Here is a 21486-nt window from a genome sequence, read left to right on the forward strand (position 1 = left end):
GTTGTACCCCTCTTATGGCTTTTGTCAGTGTTTCCTTTTTATAAATGAAAACTAAAAAAAAAAAAAAAAAAAGGAATAAAGAACCTCCCTAGGAAGTCAAAGGTAAACTTATTCTGAAAAGGTAAAGATTTCTAAGAACTCAAAATAAATAAATAAATAAATAAATAAATAAAGGTGAATAACATGCATAGGTATAATAGTCACTATGAGTTAGAAAGTGTGTGCAATTTGTTTCTTACCTCTCAAGGAATATATTTTAGAAAGACTCTACACACACACACACACACACACACACACACACACACACACACACAGGTAAAATTAAATAACTGTGATAGGACTGGTTTTTTTTTTTTAAGTCCCATGACTGTGTCTTATTAGTAAATTAATTCAAAGTCACAAAGAAGGAAGTGTCATATCATCCACACTAATGAATCACTCAATTATTTACATCTTATTTTACTATTTCTAAATGCTTTATATTAAAAAAATAGCTACAGTATTAGATGTTTAAAAGATCTAATAGGAATTATTACATTTGATGAAAAGAGTTTAATGTCACTTTAACCTAAAAAGTTTTGTAAAAAATGTTATATGAATGACAATTAACTATTAACATATTTTTACTTTTTATTTTCTTTGAGGATCACCATAGAAAAATGGTTTCAGAGCTTTCCTATATATCCTCAGGTAAAGGCCAACAAACTAAACAGACACTAATGTGACAACAATCTCATAAAGTATTTTGTCAATAAGATTAATAAAAGATAAATAATCAGTTAAAAATGAACAAAATAGTTAATGGAAAAGAAAAAATAATATACAAGTCTTATGTATATGAAAAAGTACTTAGTCTTATTCATAATCAGATAAATGTGAATTAATGAGGTGTCTTTTTCATCTCTAAAATACCAAAAAAAGCAAAATATTTAATAACACTTTCTATTGCTGAGATTAACAGTCAAATTGCTAGTAAGTGCAAATTAGTTAATTGCTACAAGAGGGATTAGATATGGTTAAGAAAATTGTTTTAAAAAAACATTTAACTTTGATTTTGAAATCCCTCTTCTGGAAATTTGCCCCAGAAATATATCAACACACAGGAAAAGACAGACAGAAAGATAATCCATGCTGCTGAATGAGGAACTGACGACTGATCAGGTTACAGCAAAAATGCTCCAGCTTTGGAACTATAGTATTATAGAACTTAAGAAGTGCCTTTCAAAAAGCACAGACCCTTGAGCCATGGGCCCAGATAACCTCAAGGAATATGGTTATCAATATAATATAAGGTTTTGGTGGGAAGTAAGTAAATAAAGTTTGTAATCAGTGCAATTTGAGTTGGCTGAAAGCTCTCCATGCAATGATTGACCAATCCTGGGAGGTCTTTGACCTACTAACCTGGTTTCATCTAAGTGGGGGATGCACCTGGGCATAATTAAGACACTGGGTGCACTTGAACATGCCAGGAACCTGACCTTTGAGAGTCTTCTTGCTCTTTTTCATACTCAGACTTGGGGATGGCTCCTTGCCCATTTTTTTTAATCAATGAAAATATTGTATAAGTAGCAAAAACCCAAACATATATTTCACCAATATGGAGCTGTTTGAATAAATTATGGCATAGCCATATGAAAAATATGTGTGTATAAAAGAACAAGAAAGAAAAAAATCATTATCTTAAACTAATGTGACTCCACTGTGTTGCTTTAGCAGGTCACCTGCCATCAATTCTTGTATTAAAATATTGCACTTACAAAACAAAAGAGAAGAAAAGAAAAGAGAAGAGAAGAAAAGGAAAACATGGAGGCTTTTGTTTTTTAAATTTTTATTTATAAAAAGGAAACACTGACAAAAACCATAGGATAAGAGGGGTACAATTCCATGCAATTCCCACCACCAGAACTCTACATCCCATCCCCTCCCCTGATAGCTTTCCTACTCTTTATCCCTCTGGGAGTATGGACCCAGGGTCACTATGGGGAGCAGAAGGAAGAAGGTCTGGCTTCTGTAATTGCTTCCCCGCTGAACATGGGGCTTGGCAGGTCGATCCATACTCCCAGCCTATCTCATAAACTAATATGGAAAGTAACTAGTCGTTTTTTGTTTGAAGTCAATTCCTTTTCATATTGTTTTGATTATTGGACAAGGTGAACATATGACCTATTTTCATAAGAATTTATAAAAAGCGTAGAATCCAAAATAACTTTCCTATTTCAGTCTACTATCTGCTACTTAAAAGTTAAGTGATCTCAGGCTGCACATGCAACTGGTAAATTATTTATTTACCTATGACTTGAAGGTGATAATAATAGTAGTACTTAAACCATCAGTTTTGAATTTAGGAAGGATATTATCTGCGAAACATTTGTGTGACTGTCTGGGCACAGCAGGCCCTGCTGCACTTGGTACAATGTGCAAGGACCCAGGTCTAAGCCCCCAGCCCCTACTGCTGGGGGAAATCTTCATGAGTGGTGAAGCAGTGCTGTGTTTCTCTCTCTCTCTCTCTCTCTCTCTCTCTCTCTCTCTCTTCCTCTCTCTCTCCCTCCCTCCCTTTCTCTCTATCCCCTTTTCCCTCTTGATTTCTATCCTTATTAATTAAATAAATACAATATTTTTAAAAGTCTCTGAAACAGTTGAAGCATTATAGGTTATGTGTATGCCATAATAATCTCCTGTCTAGTGATTCATTGGGAGAGGGGCAAGTCAATTTGCAGATAAAGTACTTTCCATAAAGATTAGGGTTTAGAATATCATTTATTATATTTAAAGAAATTTGAGAAAAATGTCTTGGTAAGTGGCATTAGTCTTGATCTTAAGAAGTAAACTTTAAGTCTGATTACACATTCAAGGTATTTAGATCAATTTTTTTTCCCCAGTTAGAATAGCACTTCTGTAGTTAAGACACAATGGTCAGCTGTGTGATGATCCTGTCAGCTAAAACCCTGGAGCTTGCTTGAACAATAGTAATAATGCCTTCTTTTGTTTTCATACTGTATTATGTCATCTTTTATTGTATATCATTTTTCTGGTATACATTGCCTATTCAAATTGATTAGGATAGTCCACCCAGCTGCATGACTCAGCATTTTAAATACTTACTGTTATCTAGACTAGTAACAGGGGAACAAACAGGTCAGGGGAATAAATGTCCAGTTTTTGTACAACTTTGAGTCAGTCTATTCCACCTCTGATGAGGGGCTTCTCCACAGATGTGAGAAGACAAAGAATGACCATACAGAATGCTTGTTTAGCAATTCATTGTCTTTTATTATTATTTGGTCTGCGTCTGTGCTGCTGATCTGTACTATAATGAGTGCGGTATGATGTGTCCCTTGAGGGATTCAGGGACAGGTATGTCAGCAGGAAGCTGAGCACAACATGTGCTGGAGGGTTAGGGATAAAGGGGTCAACTGTGACCACCTGTTGCTTTGGCTCAGGTGGAAGATTGTCTCCAAGGCATGAAAAAAACGTTGATGTCAGGTGTCTATAGCTCTGAGTTACTTTGGTGGTAGCATCATTATTTCCTGTAAGACTCAACTTCTTTAACTGTAAAATGGGATAACAATCTTCCTTGCAGGGAAATTGTGAGAAAGCAGGAGAGATACTACCTAGGCAAAACAGCTAAGATAGAACCATGTATCTAAGTTAGAACCATGAATACAGCAGGTACTCAACAGATGACAATAATAGTCATAACTAGCCATGGGAATGAAATCTTCTAGGATGGAGTTTTTGCCGATTTCATCTACCTTTATATACTTCCTCCCCAACCTATGAACAATGACACTTAGTATATTTTTCTATGAGTAGATGACTGGAAGAAACAAGAGCAGAGAAAACAGCAGCTGTAGAGGAAATCCTGGTCAGTCTGGAGGCTCTAATAATGAGGTTAGACAAATCTCCCTTCCTCCCTCCCTCCCTCCCTCCCTCTCTCTCTCTCTAGATAAGTGCACACTTCTTTGCAAAAGATGAAGGCAGGGAGGAGGCCACTTTATTAAAAGAACTTTATAAAGCTGCTGCTGCAATCACCTCAATCTGATATTTGGGGATAAACCATCCATAAAATCACTTTTTATAATGCCAAAATATTTACTTCTGGAATGAGAGAAAGAAAAAAAAAAAAATCCCAACAGCAGGCTTGGGATTTGGCTGCATGGTATAAAATAATCATAAATTGTAGCTTCATTTTAACTAGTGTAGCTTGGGTTTTAAATAACTATATTTGGATTTAGGTTCTGCTTCTTCCTATCAAATATAAGACAGCTTTGGTGGAAGGACTGAATCTACACATGCAATCTGCATATTGTTTATTTTTAAGATTCAGAACTGCCGATTAAACCAGAATACCTCAGGCCTCCACTTCCCTTCCCCAGGCTGCTAAGCTCTTTCGGTCTACCTTTGCAGCATTGTGGCTATGGTGCTTAGAACTCCTTTCACAAAGCCCCTATGAACCCCAGACTTGTTTCTAAGCCTTCCCAATGACATGTGGAGTGTTCGTATAAGTACATTTTGGTTGAGGAGTTGAGTCAATCTCTGAATAAACTATAGAGAAAAGAGAGGCTGAAGGTGAGAAAAGTTAAATCATTCCTGGTCTTCAAAAAAAATTATTCAAGCTATAACTCTGCTTCCAGAGATGTGGTAGATGAATAATCTGAAATCTTCCCAACTGCAAATGTCCTTAAGTGCTAGAAAAATGTTAGCATGCATCCTCTGAAATATAGGGCTGAGCTTGCAAAAAGAAAAAAAAAAAAGCACAGAATGTTTCCAGGGGTCAGTTGGGAAAGGGAGCTGAGAGGCTGAGTAGGAAGTTCATCCAGCCCTATGCCTTGAACGGGAAGTTGGCATCACTGGAATGAACTTGGGACTAGAATATGGAGGACACTGCCACCCCCCCCCCCCCCCGACTACCCTATGCTTAATGTTGTGGAACTGAAAACCTTAAATCTCACGCATGAATCAGGGTCATGAAGTACTGAATCTGATAAAGGAAGTCTGTCACCATCTATGGGGGGGGGTGTTAACTATTGTTCCCCAAACTGTTGCCAAGAGTTCAACCAGTGTGAAGTAATAAGTATAACACAAGGGGGGGGGGGAGGGAGAGGGAGAGAAGAGAGAAGTGAGAAAAGAAAAAGAAAAAAAATCTTATTTATTTATTTTTCACCAGGTTTATTTTTGGGGCTTTGTGCCTATATAATTTTGCCTCTCCTGGCAGTGGTTATTTTTTCACTTTTACTGAAGATGAGAGCCAGAAAGAGGTACTGAAGGAAGAAGACATATTTGGCTTTCTTCTGGCCAGCAATGCACAAGGACATCCAGGAGAGAATAAGGCAGCACACAGCAAAGCTTAAGGACATTTATTGGAATAAGCAAATTATGAGATTGTTACCAAGAGAGCAGAAGAAGGAACAGTAACAAGGACCAGCTGCCTCACAGGTGAGACAGAAGGAGGCTTGTCAGCAAAGATCTCAACATATGCCTGTGGCTAGGTTATATACCTACAATTGGAATTGAGTTCTGTGAGAAAGCAGGGGGAAGGATTGTGTCTCTACCCACCTTGATATCAGGGGCAGATTTCTGTCCAGTTCAGTTGCCACTTCTTCAATAGGCAGGTGTGGAAGTCTTATTTTTGATTTTCTGAATGAATTGAAGATGACTGGTAGTTTTTACACTAGTTAATGGCTTAAGCCTGGGGGTTGTCACTAGCCTATCTTGGAACTATTACGACTCTGTCAGCCTGGCAAAAAGATTTATTTATATATATATTTTTTTTTTCTTAGTGATTTAATAATGATCAACAATATTGTGGGATAAGAGGGGTACAATTACACACAATTCTCACCACCAGGGTTCCATAGCCCATCCCTTTCATTGGAAGCTTCCCTGTTCCTTATTCCTCTGGGAGAATGGACCAAAGATCTTTATGGTGCAGAAGGTGGGGATTCCAGCTTCTGTAATTGCTTCTGCACTGGAAATGGGCATTGAAAGGTTGATCCATACCCCTAGTTCATCTCTGTCTTTTCCTAGTGGGGTAGGGTTCTGGGGAGGTTGGGGCTCCTGGACTCATTAGTGAGGTTCTCTGCCCAGGGAAGTCAAGTCAGCATCATGGAAGCATCTGCAACTTGGTGGCTGAAAAACATCAAGACATAAAGCAGAACAAGTTGTTTAATAATCAGGGACCAAAAGGTAAACATATAGAAGATAAGATTTGGGGTCTTCATGTTGGAAGAAGCTAGGAAGGCTGATTTATGTATATTCCAAGGGGCCCATGATTTACTAATATTTACCTGAACCCAATAGCTAACATGAAAGTGGACTGAAAGTATTTTCTGGGAGGATGGTGTCAGAGTTGGGAATAGGACTAGAAAGATGGATGAGGGCAGAGGGTAGGTAGCTCAGCGCTGAGGGAGAGGGCTAGCTCACTTCAGAAGGTATCATGCATTCTACCCAGCCTCCAATACTGTGGGTAAAGTTTCAGTGTTGAGAGGTACTTCACAAGACTGTTTTTCCTACAATAGAAAGAATGGGGAATAAGGCTGCCAATTTAAGGTCATGCCTCAGGGCAAGTGGGAAGAGGGTAATTACTTCAGTGGGAGTCAGACTTTGTGTGATATTCAAAGTATTTTAAAAGTTCCAGAAGATTCAGAAATTTGAAGCTACGAATCTGAGTCGTATATGTTGCAGTAACATCAATGTTTCTCAGTCTTCTTCTGGTGTTGGGTTGGAAATAAATGGCCCTTATGAATTCTTTTTAAGAATTAGTTTTATCTTTTTTTTTTTTTAATATTTATTTTATTTATTTTTTCCCTTTTGTTGCCTTTGTTGTTTTATTGTTGTAGTTATTATTGTTGTTGTTGTTGTTGGATAGGACAGAGAGAAATGGAGAGAGGGAGGGGAAGACAGAGAGGAGGAGAGAAAGATAGACACCTGCAGACCTGCTTCACGGCCTGTGAAGCAACTCCCCTGCAGGTGGGGAGCCGGGGTTCGAACCGGGATCCTTATGCCAGTCTTTGTGCTTTGCGCCACCTGTGCTTAGCCCGCTGTACTACAGCCCAACTCCCAGTTTTATCTTTTTAATTATTATTTATTTATTTTTATATAGACAGGGAAAAATTGAGAGGGAAGGGGGAGATAGAAGGAATGAGAGAAGAAAAAAAGACACCTGCAGCATTGCTTCACATTCATGAAACTCTCTCTGCAAGTGGGAGTTGGGGGGCTTGACCGTGGGTCCTTGACATGGAGATTTGTGTACTTTACCTGGTCTGCCACTGCCAAGTCCCTAGGAAGAATGTTGAACTTTGAACACTTCAATTTTCCATGAATTCTATTCATTATTATTTTTTTTTACTTTACTTATTTATTTATTTATTTATTTATTTATTTATTTTTACCAGCGCACTGTTCTGTTCTGGCTTATGGCAGTGCTGAGGACTAAACCTATGACCTTTGGCATCTCAGGTATGAAAGTCTTTTCGCATAACTAGTATGTTATCTCCCCAGACTCCCCAAACAAAGACTTAACAATTCTGTATTACATGGAGATGACTGACTTCTGCAAATATAAAGCAAAAGAGTTGGAATAGCTACACGGATAACAACCAGTTTCATACAAAGGTGAGAAAGCACTGTAAGATAGGAAAGTAAAGTTTCTGAATAACAAGGCACACTTTTGAGATTATTTAATAATGGCAGCACAGTGTCTTTAAATACAAGTTAACAGACTTCCAAAGAGAAAAATGCCACCTCTACCAGCTCTCAGCTTGTAGTTTTGTTCATCTTTACCCTAACTAGAAAAAAATTAGTAGGTCTTTGACTAATATTCGATGATTTGATTAGTAAACGATATTAGAAAAAAATGTTAAGACTTTCCCCCATCTTTCTTTCTTCCTCCCTCCCTCCCTTCCTTTCTTTCTTTTTTTTTTGCCCCCAGGGTTATTGCTGGGGCTCAGTGACTGCACAATGAATCCACTGCTCCTGGAGGCTTCCCCCACCCTTGTTTAAGGTTGTTGTGGTCGTTATTGGTGTCGTCGTTGTTGGATAGGACAGAAAGAAAATGGAGAGACGAGGGGAAGACAGAGAGGAGGAGATAAATACAGACACCTGCAGACCTGCTTCACCCCTGTGAAGCGACCCCCTACAGGTGGGGAGCCGGGGGCTAGAACCGGAATTCTTATGCCTGTCCTTACGCTTTGCACCATGTGCATTTAACCGGCTGCGCTACCGCCCGACCCCCCTCTTTCTATAGGTATTTTTCTGAAATCTGATGAATGAAATGAATGAGGGTTAGTGACTGAGAGCTCACCTCTCCAATGGATAAAGTCTGGGGAAGTATAGAAGATTGACTCTTACTGGTTCTTTCTCTCATAAACAAACTCTGAGATGAAATCTTCTGGGTTGAAATGCCCACAGGGTCAGTTATTGGTTGTGTACCTTAGAAAAGTTATTTCACGTCTCCAAGATTTTATTTTTGTTTCTTAAAAATGATAAGCATAATGGCACCTATTTTTTTTTATCTTTTGTTCAACATTTATTATTTTTTTATTTCTTTACTGGGGGATTAATACTTTACAGCCAACAGTAAATTTAATAGTCTGTACATGCAAAACATCCCCCAGTTTTCCACATAACAATATAGCCCCCACTAGGTCCTCATAATGGCACCTATTTTTAAAACACTGCTGTGAAAGTTATAACCAGTAAAATATGAAAAGTGCCTATCCATAATTCATGGTTAATAAAAGTGAGCCTAATACTCTCAAAGCACTAGAAGCTGGGCACTGTGTCAGATGTTTTGTTTACATTATCTCTATTAATCCTTCAATATTATGAGATAGACCTTGGCTATTATAACTGCTTTACAGATGAGGTAATTGAGGCTTAGAGAGAAGAAAATTATTTTAAAGGTTTGTGGTTATTTAATCTTTGGTCTTATAAATGTTGTTGCTCTTATATAGAAACTGTTTGATGCTTCCTTCTTGATTAGAAATATAGCCCTTGATTTTATCATTGTTCCCATGAGAAAATATCATCACCTTGCCATGATTTACTTATGGTGATATTTTAGGTGAACATACTAAAGTGAAAAAGACGAAATGATTTTGTTTTGTTGTCTAGATAGAGACAGAGAGGCAGAGAGAGTGAAAGAGATCACGACACTGGCGTTTCATTCAATGTGACGGGACTAGCAAAGCAGCACACTAACAAAGTGAGCTATTTTGACAACTCTTGAAAAACAAAATGAAATGAGGAAGAATCACTAAACAAAATGAAAAATGAGTTACACAGCCAGCATGTTACAGTGGACAGACGTTGAAGTTGAGAATGAGCATACCTGGGTCCTTTTGCTGGTCTGGCTTTAGTTGTCATCTGTAAAATTACAAGCAGGTACCAGGAAGTATAATTCCCTTCTATTTATGTAAACAGTAGAAGACCTGAATCCCAGTTCTTGTTGCTTACTTTCTCTGACTTCAGATTTCTTACTTATCACCTTATTGAACTGAAGCCAGTGGTCTCAAGTTTCACTTCCTGTTCTAATATTCCTTCTATCAGAAAAAGGGTTTCCTTTATCAGAAGTTACATGTTTTTTAGAGGCAATCGGATGCTATCTAAAGTTTCAAAGAAGTACCAATGTTCAAAAAACTTAGATTAATTTGAGGGGGAGGGGTCTGACTCTCAGAAGCAGCTACAACTTTCTTTGTTTTACACTGTTGTCACTTGGTGTTTTTATGTTACACAGACACCAAGAAGAACGTTCCTGGGAAGGATGAGGACACGTTCCTTTTGTGATAATAGTTAGTATTCCTGTTCCATGAATCCCGCATTGACACTCCATGATTTGGAAAGCATTTAGTAACAGATGGCGTAAGCAAATCCAGATGAAACTCATTATTTAATCACATTAACCTCTTTCCTTGGCTGATGACATGAACTTTCCAGCATTCCAATTTGTTATAACTTTAATCAGTTTGGACCCCTCTTGGTTTTTAAAGTATCTATGTCAGAAACAGTCTCATCTAGGAGAATATTTGAAACCCCTCCAAGTCCAAATCTGAAACAGTTTTATAGAGGTCTAGAAGGGAGGAACATTTAAGAAGAGACAATACTCAGCAAAGATGAGAGATCCAGAAATTTCTGACTTTGCCTGAGTTATCATTTTGTAAGTGATACTGACTTCATTAGCAGCCCAGGGCATCTATGTCTTATTTACCCCAACTGTAAAGTGAGGATAATAGCTATTTATATCCCTTGAAGGTGTATGCTGGTGATTAATTAATGCATCCAGTGTGCTTTGAAGTGCTGAGTGCTATTAAGCTTCATTTAGATGACCCTAATCATTTCATGAACCCATAGTTCTTTTCACCAGCTGAGGAGTTGACATCTCTTGATCAGGTTTTTCAAATGGCAGGAAAGTTTTAATATAAACTTCATCTCCAAACCAGTTCACTCTAGTATTTGCAATTAAAAAAAAAAAGTTAAACTCTTGAGCAATCACCATGTCCTAGCACACTGGGGATAGCACAATCTCTTGATGATAGTGAAGGTAAACATTAGCTCCATTTTCCCTTTTTGCTTGATTCCTTCTCCCCCAGTTGCCTGTATCTTATTATCTGTTAGAGTTTCACAGTCTGAAAAGTTAGAAACAGAAACTTAAGGTAATGAATAACTGCTTTCTGTTCAGGAACCATGTTCAGCAGTATTGGGACAGAGATGTTCCATGCTGAGTGGGCCTGACACTAGAAAACGGGTTTGGCTTGGTATCTGAGTAGGGGGTTTGTGCTGGCATGCACACAGTTTTAATGGGTACGAAACAGATACATCAGTTTATTATCTATGTTCTGGTTTCAGAAAGCTACAGGTCTCAAAACAGACTTGCTCTGAATTGACAACCCTTAAACTGATCTTAGAGAAGTCATAAGTAAGAAAAGATAAGGAGCAAGGATCCAAATCTAACCACACGGTCCTGAGCATTCACTTGGTAATGGTGGTGGTGTGTTTGCTAATTTTGTTTTAATTCCGCGTGTGCCAGAGAACATGGTTCAAGTGATAGCAGTTCTCTGTTTAGAAAGATCTACAATAGATGCTACTGTGTGATCAATTTTTGGTTCATTGAAGAGAGTGTTTTTGTTTATATGTTTTTTAGAAAATGAGGCCTTCCTTTGCTCATCCCTCTATGACCTATGCAGGTGTGTTGAATAGCAGCAACGAGAGGACGTTATTTAAGAGTTAGTTTTAGTGAAGAAAATTGAGGCAGGATGGTTACTCAGAGTGCAGAGTGCAGGACTTGGCCCCCTGAGGTCACAGATTCAATTGCTGGCATTGTATATGCCAAATCTGTTTCCTTTCTCAAAAAATTAATTAAAAGTTAATTTAGGGCCAGGGAGTGGTGCACCTGGCTAAGCGCACACGCTATAGTGCACAGGATCCGGGTTCAAACCCCGGATCCCCACCTGCAGGGGGAAAGCTTTGCGAGCGGTGAAGCAGGGTTGCAGATGTCTTTCCCTTTCTATCTTCCTCTCCACTCTCAATTTCTCTGTCTCGATTCAATAATAAATAAATAATAAAAATGTTAATTGAAACTTTTTGAAAAAAATTACTTATTTTTTTCCCTTTATTCTTTTAAACTGGCTCCTAGTCTTCTGTCTCCCTTTGTGTTTCCTCTATGGGAGGGGTTTGAGTGGGTGGGTGTATGACTTCTACTGCTTATCTGTTTCTTTATTGTGCTTAATCAGAATTTTCTAAATCAGGATACAGGGAAAACATTTTCTGTTTTTTTAATGTAGTAGGCTAGCATGGTTTTGATATAAGATAAGACATGCCCGATTAGGTTTGCATTCCCTGTTGGATAAACATTATTGGCATATATAATATATGTGTCATGGAATTAATATGGGGAGCAGAACTTTGATAATTTGCTGGATCTTTTCCAAGAGCAGGTTGGGCAGTTTCACTAGAGATTTGTGCTGTTCTATAGCTTAGGGATTTTCTGTGGTCTGATTCATAGACTTAACTTAGTGGTCAATGCTTGACATGTGTATAAGAGAGGAATAAGGGACTGGGTGGTGGTGTGCCTGGTTGAGTACACAAGGACCTGGACTCAAGCACCCAGTGCCCGCCTGCAGGAGGAAGCTTTACGAGTGGTGAAGTAGTGCTGAAGGTATCTCTTTGTCTTCCTCCTTCTCTATCTCCCCCTTCCTCTCAATTTCTGGCTATCTCAGTTCAATAAACAAATAAAGATAATACATATATATATATATATATATGTATATGTATATGTATATATATATATATATTTTTTTAAAGAGAAGGATAAACTGAATTCTCTCTGGAGCAAAACAGATCAGTCTTCAAGAGAAGACACTTGTAAAGGACAGAAGTGTAAGGGACAACACTTTTACTAAGTAGATTTTTGAGGTAGAACAATTCACTACAGTTGTTCACATAAAAAAACCTGAAACAATCAGAAACAGACAAGTAAGTCTACATCAAAAACTTATAAGTAAATATGTGTACAAGTATTTTTGCAGAAAAAAATGGAATGTAATAATTGCTTGAGATATAAATTTAGTGTAACATTTTTCTTGCTATCTTCATAGGGATGTTTCAAAAACATACTTTTTTTTTTTCAGATTCAAGTCTTTGCAAATACCTGTTCTCTAATTATCAGCATGTATCTCACTGCCAGGAACCTGAAGAATACAAACAACAAATCGAAACAGATATATACACATCTGCATTTACTGTATTTAAGTGTCTATTGACAGATGAATAGATTAAAAAAAGATATGGTACATTTATACACAACAGAATACTGCTGAACTGTAAAAAAAATAAAAGAACAAAATTTTGTCATTGAAACAATATGGATGAAACTTAAAAGTATTAAACTTAGTACAATAAGTCAGGAAAAAGACTAACACCTTGTGATTTTACTCATTTACTCACATGTGAAAGATAAAAAACAAAGCAAATGAACAAATAAAGCCAAAATACAAACTTTTATAATACAGGAACAGAAGAATGGTTACCAGAAGTGAAAGGAGGAGTGTGGTGGGATGACTGAATAAAAGAGATCAGCTGTATAGTGGCAGATGAAAACTAGACTTTGCCATCCCTGTGGAGCTATCCAGACTGGAGAGTTTGTTGTTGTTATTTTGCATCTAGGGTTATCACCAGGACTCTGTACTTGTACTATGAATTCACTGTTCCTGGTTCTTGGGATGCATTGGATCGACCTTCTTGTGGTGCATCCCGTGAGTACCCATTCATTGGGGAAACTGACGATCCTTCCTAGCCGACTGAATCCACATGGATCCCAGTCACTTTCAAAGCCAGCAACAAGCAGCTCCTGACAGCTTTCAACCTGACCTGTTGACTGGCTACGGAAGAAGGGCAAACACTAGAAGAAGAATTGTTCCTGGTGGGTCATTTTACTTTTTTTTTTCTTCTTTTTTCAGATTGGGGTTCTTAAATTCAATGACCTAGTTTTTATTTGAAGATGTGCTTTCAAGATGACACAGTAGAGGTTCAGAAGCAGGTTCCAAGAAAAAAATCTATACCTTTGATCACCAGGTATTAAAGGAGTTTCATTTTATCCTAGGATATGTTTAATTAAATGGTTATTTCTTTTGTACTGATTATCTTATATTAAAAAGTTAGTAAAATATATCCCAATTGTTTAAAGAAATATTCTCCCAATAGTACATATATTGAGTTCAAAAAGCTTTCACAACACTGTATTTTTGTATAACCATTATGCTATTTTCCCAGTTCTCTCCTCACTGTTTTCAATTGCATTATTATTTAGTCCTGTCTTAGATATACATATTAAACTAATTTTCTATTTAGTTTCTGCCCTGTTGAAAGAGAACTATTATTGTCAGAACTATTATGAATATTATAAGGTCTGTAAGCCTTTGTTTTTCCCCTAGTGAAAGAGAGATACATAGTGAAAGCTATACAGAGAGGCCAGAACACTGGTCAGTTCTGGTTTATGGTGGTGCTGGGAATTGAACCTGGGATTTCAGAGCTTCAGGCATGAAAGTCTTTTGCATAACCATTATGCTGTCTCAAGCAAATCTTGGTAACATTTTGTTTTGTATTCATCAACACAGCACAACAGTACAAAGAAAGAAAGCTTGACTATAAAGCAAGGTGGGAGCCTTGAGAAGGGCCTGTGCTTACCCTTTATGCTGTATCAACTTAACAATAGTCACAGTGGCTGAGTTGAGAGAGCAAAAGCTCCATCCATCCAGAAAAACAGGAAGTCCCTAGAGAAGCCTGAGAACAAATTCATAGCTTATCTAAGTAAGTCTTCAATGTTGATCTAAGGAATGGCTTCTGATAACATTCCCATTTCAAATAGGAGGAACCAAAATTGACACTCGGTAAACTTACAGTCTGAAGTAGGCTTAGACATAAAAAGTTTTAGGACCCTTGCATGAGTTCTCCTGTTGCTTTATACTCAGTATAGGCCTAGAAGAGCTGGCAAGCTTTTCCTCTAAAATACCTGGTATTTGATGCTGGCTAGGCTTCCCTGGATTGAAGACCCCACCAATGTGTCCTGAAGCTCGGCTTCCCCAGAGACACACCTTACTAGGGAAAGTGAGAGGCAGACTGGGAGTATGGACCGACCAGTCAACGCCCATGTTCAGCGGGGAAGCAATTACAGAAGCCAGACCTTCTACCTTCTGCAACCCTCAACGACCCTGGGTCCATGCTCCCAGAGGGCTAGAGAATGGGAAAGCTACCATGGGAGGGGGTGGGTTATGGGGATTGGGTGGTGGGAATTGTGTGGAGTTGTACCCCTCCTACCTTATGTTTTTGTTCATTAATCCTTTCTTAAATAAAAAATTTAAAAAAAAAACACCTGGTATTTTAGATACTGTCTTAGTCACAGCTCAACCTTGTTTTGGAGGCAAAGTAGTCACTGACTAGACTGGGGAGATAACATAATGGTTATGCAAAATGACTTTCATGCCTGAGACACCAAAGTGGCCACAGACACTACTTAAGCAAAGGGGTGTGGCTGTTTTCCAAGACAACTACACAATAAGCATCAAGGGCAGGATTTGGTTTGTGGTGCCTACCCCTTGTCTAACTTATCAGGAGTATCAGAGTCTGTGCCTCTAAACCTTTTGGTGAGGACTTAATTCAGTGGCTATCCTCCTTCAGGAGGTTTCTGGGATTGTGAGGAAGTAGAGGTTGACAGAGAGGTACCCAGGGATCAGATTCTGTCCATTGCTCTCCCTTACCCCTGAATCCATTTCTACTTTTTCTCCAGAATTTCTTAGAAGACCGGTCCAGCAGAAACTTTAGCTCTTTCTGATTAATCCACACAACTCAGCACTTCATTTATCTCTAAACCTAGATTTAATATGAAATTCTAGAACAGGAAACAGCCTCTCTAAAAGCCAAATTTCCAGGTGTCTAAATTATAAAAGAGCAGAAAAGATGTGAGATTACAGTGTTCAAGGAAAATTACCCAAGTTTACCTAAAACAAATTTACAAGTAGATTAATATTATCATGATTAGACACAAGTGCAAAAGTGGGTGATCAATGATTTTAAAGTTCTGCTCTCAATAGTTATTTGAATAGATGTTAGTTTTGGTAGCTAGTGTGTCTGGATATTAGAATCCTATTCTTATCACCTTTGCTATTTCAAATGTTCAATATTCTGTTTTTTATTTTTAATAATTATTTATTCGATAGAGACAGCCAGAAATTGAGACCATAGGGGAAGACAGATAGGGAGAGAAAGAGAGACACCTACAGCACTGCTTTACCACTTACAAAGTTTTGCCCCTGCAGGTTGGGACTGGGGGCTTGAAACTGGATCCTTGCACACTGTAACATGTGCGTTCAATAATGTGCACCACCACCCAGCCCCTCAAATGTTCAGTGTTCTAGTAGAAAAGGCCATAGAAATACCAGTGACTGATTTTTGCCTAGGGCCTCCTGAAACTACTCTTCCTTGCTTTTGCATTAATAGGGATATAGCCTGAAAACTACCACTATTACACAGCAACACTATGGAAACCATTAAAGAAGAGACATTCTGGCATACGTTGGGGACAAGAAAATGGATTTAAGGAAATTAACCAACACTTACATTTCCCTGGGTGATACTGTCAAATTTAATGCTTGCCTTGATCAGAGTTATCTGGTTTTAAGATATAGGAAGGAAAGAAAAAAATGATAAAGAAAGAGGGGAAGAAAGAGAGAAAGAAAGAAATAAAGAAAGAAAGGTCACCTTTGCTGTGGCATTGGACTTGAATCTGGGTTGTATATATGGCTGTTGGGTAGTTGCCATCTCCCCCTGGCTTCTTCTTATCCATATGCCTATATAGGGATTTACTGATCCAAAGGTTTGGTCTATTTACATAAATCACTTTTACATAAAGCACTCCAGGGCATTGGTGGTTCAGTTATAGGATTCTCGCCTGTTCCGCCCCCTCCTTGTCACACTCTGATTTTCACCAGTCACTTTTCTCTCCACCCTCTCTATATCACATCCTGTTTCCACCCTACTTGGAGAGTATAAAAACAGCTGCTCTTCTGATTAAAGACACTTGGAAATTGCTTTCCGGCTCCGAGAGTTCCAGAGTGTATCTCCTGCGGAAGTTGGTGCAGCACGCGTTCCTGATCCCTCTCCCACACAGCAGCCTAGATCAGCTCCAGTTGAGTTCTCTCCAACCCAGAGAGCACCGGCTCGGGAAGAAGTACCCTCAGGCTATCCCGGCATCTGGCAAGGCAATATATTGTATATTGTACATTTCCTCATTCCTTTGAGAGAGAAAATAATTGGCTGGTCTTGAGTCAGTATCAAATGGCTGGTCTTGAGTCAGTATCAAATGTTTGTCTAGTCAGCTGTGAGACTCAGATTTCCAGGACTGTAGAGACCATAGTTAATGTTGGTGGGTTAATTTTCAGAAGAGATCTGCTTCCACTGAATCTGAAAAGCTGGTTACCAAAACAATGAGAAGTGAATTTAGCAATGATTTTAGTCATATCATTAGTCAAACAATTTAGTGAATTCCTTGGTTTAGCACCACAGAGAAAGGTTTCTTTTTTAAAAAATTTATTTATTTAAGAAAGGAGACATTAACAAAATCATAGAATGGGGGGGACGTACAACTCCACACAATTCCCGCCACCCAATCTCCATATCCCATTTCCTCCTCAATAGCTTTTCCACTCTCTATCCCTCTGGGAGCATGGACCCAGGGTCCTTGTGGGTTGCAGAAGGTGGAAGGTCTGGCTTCTATAATTGCTTCCCCGCTGAACATGGACATTGACTGGTCGGTCCATACCCCCAGTCTGCCTCTCTCTTTCCCCAGAAGGGTGAGTCTCTGGGGAAGCTGAGCTCCAGTATACATTGGTGGGGTCTTCAGTCCAGGGAAGCCTGGCCGGCACCCTGATGGCATCTGGAACCTGGTCTCTGAAAAGAGAGTTAACATACAAAGCCAAACAAATTGTTGAAGAATCATGGACCCAAAGCTTGGAATAGTGGAGATGAAGTGTTGGGGGGTACTCACTGCAAACTCTAGTGTACTACTGCTTTCAGGTATATATTTGCCTTAGTTTATGGATACCTGTGAACATATGCTCTATCTCCTGGAACCTGATCTATATTTAGGTTTTGGAACTTTGTTAGGACGTGAACCACCTGGGATGGAATTAGAGAATATTATGAAAGGAAAGGTCTCACCCGAGTGATGAAACTGAAGGGTTGTCATTCCACAACTGAAGTCTCTGGACACAGTCTGAAGTGAAGCATGCTGGGGTGGCACTTGTTGCATTGATTAGGTTGCGATCAGTGGATGCAATATTATTTGATAAGAATTGGGAGAAGCATACGGGAAAGTGGGCCCTACCCTAGGGTCCCAGGACTGGGGGAAGTTTAGGCTCTATAGTGGAAATGTGAGGTTCCTGCTGTCTTAGGGTTCGAGAAGACAATGGATAGTTACTGTTATCATCACATTATTTGGTAATTGGGTTAGCTTTGGAAAGTCCCTTTATTAGACATACAATCAATTTTCCCCCTCATATTAATTAAATAGTGATTTATATTACTACAATTTAATCGGTGTATACATAAACATCATTCCCATCACCAAAATATTGTGTCCCATACCATCCACCCACCCACCTACCCCCCTCCCCCATCAGCCCAGGAAGCCTCATGTCCACTCTCCCACTCACCAAGAGAAAGATTTCTTAGGATTTGTATAGTGTCAGAAGGGGAAGTAGCAACTCTTTCCATGACTGATCTGGATGGTCTGTTTCTCTGGCATTGATTGACAAGGCAATATTGAGTGCAAATATCAGTAAATTATAAATATAATTTGCCTGTTATGTCACTTAAGTGTAAACATAGCTATCCATCACATTTTTCCCTACCGTAATGCTCACTAGAAGTACTCTAGTTTTAACAGCACAGCCCAATCCATACTAGGGTGATAATCTGTGCTATTTAGCCTGGCCTAGGACCATCCAAGGGTAAGTACCAAAGAAACTCTGTGTCTCGGAGCAATATGGGACAGTTTGTCTTTTAATTCATCAGTGACATAGCAGAGTGCTTGTGAGCAGTTAATTCTTTTTATGCAGGTATGGAGGGACACTCTCCAAATCTGATTCTGGAGGTGATCTCAGACTTAAGAATGCCTACTGAGTCAGTGAACTGGTCCAATTTCCTCACTTGACTCAATATCTTCCATTCTTCATAGAATTTACAGCTTACAAGGACTCTGGTTTGGGGAAACATGGCTGATGTTTGGTTTATCCCTTAAAACTGTTTATGGACCAACTCCTTGATTCTGAACTCCAGGGACCACTTTTGGGGAGTCTGAAAAAAAAGTCAGTCCACCCACTATCTGTCTTTAGGCTAAGAAGGGATATAAAATCACACAAGCAAACACATAGCTTCTATCACTGATATCATCATATTTGAAAGCATTCAGGTCTTAATGCTATTTAATCAACCTCCTCCTATAGAATGCATAGATCTAGAGATAGAAGATCTGTCTTTGTGGAGGAAAGGTAATGGCTATACTCCCAGAGCTAAGAACAATGAGTAACACATAGTAGGTTCTTAATCCTTATTGAATGAGGACCAAAGGATGAAAGGACAAGAAGTAGAAAGATTAGTTACAAGGTGTCATTATTTCAGTTGTAATAAAAGAGAACTATACACCAGGTGGCTATCAAATAATGGAAATGCATTTCTTATATAATTCTAGAGAATTCAGCTTTCACACAGTTGAGCTCTGTTGAGTGACCTCTTCTAGGTTGCGTACATGGGCCTTCTTATTGTATCCTAATAAGGTAGAAAGCAAAGAATGGGGACAAGCAAGAACATTGCTTATTTCTTAGGGGTACACAAGTCTCATCCAGAAGGGCCCTACCCTCATGACTCCCATCTGGTGATATTCACTGTCCCAACTTCTATCTCCTGATAGTATCACATTTGGTAGGTGGAATTTCAATGTATGAATTGGTGGGGAAGTACTTCAAATATTTATTGTTAACAGAAGACTAATAGAGCAGCTCTGGAGAGAGATAATAAGGGTATAAATTAGGTTAATTGCTAAAAGAAAAAAAAAGATATGTTTTCTTTAAAAAATGTTATTAGTGCTTTAATAGTGATTAACAAGATTATAAGGTAACAGGTATAATTCTAAACAGTTCCTACCACCAGGGTTCTGTGTCCCATCTCCTCCATTGAAAGTTTCCCTATTTATTATCCCTCTCTGCAAGTATGAACCAAAATTTTTTATGGGGTGCAGAAGGTGTAAGGTCTGGCTTCTGTAATTGCCGCTCTGCTGGACATGGGAGTTGGCAAGTTGATCCATAACCCTAGTCTGTTTCTAAAAAGATACTTCTTGTTTCAGCTTTGATTTTCATAGTTTTTAAAAAATATTTTAATCATTTAGTTTTCTCACTTTATGCACACATTTAAAATCAATTTTGTAAAGGAGGTTCTCAAATATATACAAAGTAGAAAAATAGTGGAATCAATGCCCATGTTTTCTTCCAACTTCCATAATAATCAGCTTATACAAAATCCTGTTTCACTCACAACTATCTACTTATCTATCTTCCTCATTTCCACAGGAACAAAAACTTCATAAATCATATGATTTTATTGCTATTATGCTTAATTTTTATTTCTAAAAGATGTATTTTGTGAGATAAAATGGGAAACCAAAGCACTAATTCATCACATGCCGTGTTGAGAATCAAACCCATACCCTTAGAGATAGATGGTAGAATCATAGATGATGGTTTTAGGAAATTAATTCTTAAAGTGTGATTTTTCAAACCAACCAAATCAGAATCATCTGGATTATGTACTAGAAGAGTCTGGGCCCTAAACCAGATGTATTGAGTTAGGAATTATAGGAGCTCTACATTCTAGATCAGCTAATTGGTGGCTCTTCAAACCCCAAAGTTTCAGGACGACGGTTCAGTTGAAAGATGACCCAATAGGAATTAGTTAATTAATTAGAAGGTAAGATCTTGAAAATGAAAAATTTCATCACTCTCAGGTCACTTTTTCATTCATTCAGGAAGCAAAAGAGAAATAAAGAGGAAAAGATTACAGCACTAAAGCACCTTTGCTATGGCACTGAATTTGAATCTGAGTTGTGTATATGGCAAGGCACAAGCCTTACCCAATGGACTATCTCTTTCTACCCCAACAAGAATATATATTGGGACATACCTGAGTATATTTCTAGTAGAAGGAAGGATCAGGTGGAGAGGAAGATGTTGATCATTTGGTGATGGGACTTTGAGTAAATAATGGACAACATCTCAGGAGCCTGTCAGTAGATACTAAGATGGACAAAAGGGAAGAGAGTAGGAGGAATGAGCAAGCACTCACCTGGATGGAGTAGATCAGGGTGTGGGAGGCTAGAGGGTGGAGGCACTACTGAGCCTCGAGAGTCTGGGCATCTCATCAACTACTGACTCGCTAGACTTGGGGGCCCAGTAGAGTCTCGTCCCTGCTGGACTTACAGGTTTCAGGAAAGATGAATACAGGCACTACCTAGCACTTGGAACAACACATAGATCCTCATTGGCTGGAGCAGAAATTCTGGGAGACATAAGTGTGCATATGGTTAGAGGGTGGAAAAAGGAGGACAGAAAAAGATAAAGAGGTCTGGGGATGAGAGGCATGCTTCGCGTGAGCATGAGCATGTCAAGATGGACACTGCTATTTGTGATTGGAGGGCTTCCAAACATAAACTTGTTCGTAAAGGAACTGGAGGCTATGTGAGAGGCTGAAGTCTTACTTAAAGCTGAAGAAGTAGGGCACCAAAGTAAAAACTCTGTGGTGAGGGGTAGACATGCAGCTTCCTGGGCCAGTGGGGAGTGGGAGTGGGTGGGAGGGATGGGTCACAGTCTTTTGGTGGTGGGAATGGTGTTTATGTACACTCCTAGTAAAACGTAGTCATATAAATCACTAGTTAATTAATATAAG

General features: G+C 38.8%; 1 long non-coding RNA gene across 1 annotated transcript; it reads right to left on the reverse strand.

The window, feature by feature from the left end:
- Positions 1–5732: 5732 nt before the first annotated feature.
- Positions 5733–20922, reverse strand: LOC132538264 (uncharacterized). Its single transcript, XR_009549664.1, has 2 exons — positions 20725–20922; positions 5733–6129 (listed from the first exon to the last, which is right to left on the reverse strand). It is a non-coding gene; the product is annotated as an uncharacterized LOC132538264 (long non-coding RNA).
- Between the last annotated feature and the right edge of the window lie 564 nt (positions 20923–21486).

This window comes from Erinaceus europaeus, chromosome 4 (genome assembly GCF_950295315.1).
Source record: "Erinaceus europaeus chromosome 4, mEriEur2.1, whole genome shotgun sequence".
In the NCBI taxonomy this organism is placed as follows: domain Eukaryota; kingdom Metazoa; phylum Chordata; class Mammalia; order Eulipotyphla; family Erinaceidae; genus Erinaceus; species Erinaceus europaeus.